Raw genomic sequence first — 3,426 nt, forward strand, 5'->3', positions numbered from 1 at the left:
TTACATGATTTTTTTTCTTCAGAAAATTGTGCGAACATTTTCTAAAAATTAGATGAATATTTTTTAAGAATATGTGAAGAGCTTTAAGTTCTATGGACACATTTAAAAGAAATATTTTTTAAAAAAAATACTAAAACTTCTCTAAAATAAATGACCTTTTATTAAAAATTGCATGAAAAATTGTTCATCGCGTACTAATTTTTTTTCACCGGATATTGGAAAAGTGCTCTCCAATTATTTTGAAAAAAACTTGAACATGTATTTGTTTAAAATATTCATATACACAAAAAAATGTATTTCTACTATTGCAAAAGGAAAAATCATATTAAAGGGAAAAAGAGCAAATTAACCAGATAAACAAGAGGAAAAAAAATTAAAACCCGTGTTAGGGTATTAAGAGCATGTATTTCTTCAATAGGTGACAAATTCTTAACATCTTCAGCTTTAATACATTTTTCTTTCATAGATTTCTTTACCTCTTGCATATCTTCAGGACTGAGATATAAAAGACCTTTTTTCTTTGGAGTTGGCTTGGGCAGTGGTTCGAGGAGAGTCCAATCATTATCATTACTTAATATATTATTCAATAGTTCTTCAGCTTGTTTAACAGTTCTTTTTCTAAAAACATAATCAACACAACTATCTAGGTGGTCCCTAGAAGTATCAGTTAGTCCATTATAAAAGATATCAAGTATTTCATTTTTCTTGAGAGAATGATCAGGCAAAACATTAAGTAATTGGAGAAGCCTCCCCCAAGCTTGTGGGAGACTCTCTTCTTCAATTTGCACAAAGTTAAATATTTCCTATAGAGAAGTTTGTTTCTTATGAGCAAGAAAATATTTTTCAAAGAAGTAATATATCATATCCTGGGGAGTACGCGCACAACCAGGAGCAAGAGAATTATACCATGCTTAGCATCACCCTTTAACGAGAAAATGGAGCAACTTAAAAAAATAGTAATAGCGAATTTTTTTCCTCATGAGCAAATAGGGTGGCTATATCATTTAATTTAGTAAGATGTGCCACAACAGTTTCCGATTCATAATCATGGAAATGATCAGATTCAACCAAAGTAATTAACTCAGAATCGACAGATAATTCATAATCCTTATCAGTAACAAAGATAGGTGAAGTAGCAAACTTAGGATCATATTTCATTCTAGCATTCAAAGCTTTTTCTTTTAATTTGACTAGTAATTTCTTAAGATCATCTCTATCCTTACAAGCAAGAAAGTCTCTAGCTACCTCTCCATCCATAACATAACCCTCAGGTATAACGGGGAATTCATATCTAGGAGTGCTAGATCTAATAGGTGTTTCAAAGTTTTCAGTTTCAATAATTTCATCAGTTTCAGAAATATCATCAGTTTCAGTATTCTCAATTTCATTAACCCTAGCAAGTTGATCATCAAGAAATTCAATTCGTCATAGTGATCAACATATATAAATCCCAAGTGACTCAGAAAATAGAGCTATGCACCCCGACAACGGTGCCAGAAAAAGATCTTGATAACCCACAAGCATATGGGATCGCAATAGTTTTCGAGGATAGAGTATTCAACCCAAATTTATTGATTCGACATAAGGGGAGCTAAAGAATATTCACAAGTATTAGTAGTTGAGTTGTCAATTCAACCACACCTGAAAGACTTAATATCCGTAGCAAAATATTTAGTAGCAAAGTAGTATGTGTTGGGGAACGTAGCAATTTCAAAATTTTTCTACGCACACGCAAGATCATGGTGATGCATAGCAACGAGAGGGGAGAGTGTGATCTACGTACCCTTATAGACCGACAGCGGAAGCGTTATAACAACGCGGTTGATGTAGTCGTACGTCTTCACGGCCCGACCGATCAAGCACCAAAACTACGGCACCTCCGAGTTCTAGCATACGTTCAGCTCGATGACGATCCCCGGACTCCGATCCAGCAAAGTGTCGGGGTAGAGTTCCGTCAGCACGGCGGCGTGGTGACGATCTTGATGTACTACCGTCGCAGGGCTTCGCCTAAGCACCGCTACAATATTATCGAGGATTATGGTGGAAGGGGGCACCGCACACGGCTAAGAATATGATCACGTGGATCAACTTGTGTGTCTAGAGGTGCCCCCTGTCCCCGTATATAAAGGAGCAAGGGAGGAGGAGGCCGGCCCTAGGAGGGGGCGCGCCAAGTGTGGAGTCTTACTAGGACTCCCTAGTCCTGGTAGGATTCCACCTCCCATATGGAATAGGAAAAGAGGAAGGGAAAAGGAGAAGGAAGGAAGGGGGCGCCCCCCTTCCCTAGTCCAATTCGGACCAGACCAAGGGGAGGGGTGCGGCCACCCTTGAGGCCCTTTTTCTTCTTTCCCATATGGCCCAATAAGGCCCAATACGTATTCCCGTAACTCTCCGGTACTCCGAAAAATACCTGAATCACTCGGAACCTTTCCGATGTCCGAATATAGTCGTCCAATATATCGATCTTTACGTCTCGACCATTTCAAGACTCCTCGTCATGTCCCCGATCTCATCCGGGACTCCGAACTCCTTCGGTACATCAAAACTCATAAACTCATAATATAATTGTCATCGAAACCTCAAGTGTGCGGACCCTACGGGTTCGAGAACAATGTAGACATGACCGAGACACGTCTCCAGTCAATAACCAATAGCGGAACCTGGATGCTCATATTGGCTCCCACATATTCTACGAAGATCTTTATCGGTCAGACCGCATAACAACATACGTTGTTCCCTTTGTCATCGGTATGTTACTTGCCCGAGATTCGATCGTCGGTATCTTAATACCTAGTTCAATCTCGTTACCGGCAAGTCTCTTTACTCGTTCCGTAATACATCATCTCACAACTAACTCATTAGTTGCAATGCTTGCAAGGCTTATGTGATGTGCATTACCGAGAGGGCCCAGAGATACCTCTCCGAGAATCGGAGTGACAAATCCTAATCTTGAAATACGCCAACCCAACATGTACCTTTGGAGACACCTGTAGAGCTCCTTTATAATCACCCAGTTACCTTGTGACGTTTGGTAGCACACAAAGTGTTCATCCGGCAAACGGGAGTTGCATAATCTCATAGTCATAGGAACATGTATAAGTCATGAAGAAAGCAATAGCAACATACTAAATGATCGGGTGCTAAGCTAATGGAATGGGTCATGTCAATCACATCATTCTCCTAATGATGTGATCCCGTTAATCAAATAACAACTCTTTTGTTTATGGTTAGGAAACATAACCATCTTCGATTAACGAGCTAGTCAAGTAGAGGCATACTAGTGACACTCTGTTTGTCTATGTATTCATACATGTATTATGTTTCCGGTTAATACAATTCAAGCATGAATAATAAACATTTATCATGATATAAGGAAATAAATAATAACTTTATTATTGCCTCTAGGGCATATTTCCTTCAGTCTCCCAC

This window comes from Triticum dicoccoides, chromosome 5A (genome assembly GCF_002162155.2).
Source record: "Triticum dicoccoides isolate Atlit2015 ecotype Zavitan chromosome 5A, WEW_v2.0, whole genome shotgun sequence".
Lineage (NCBI taxonomy): Eukaryota > Viridiplantae > Streptophyta > Magnoliopsida > Poales > Poaceae > Triticum > Triticum dicoccoides.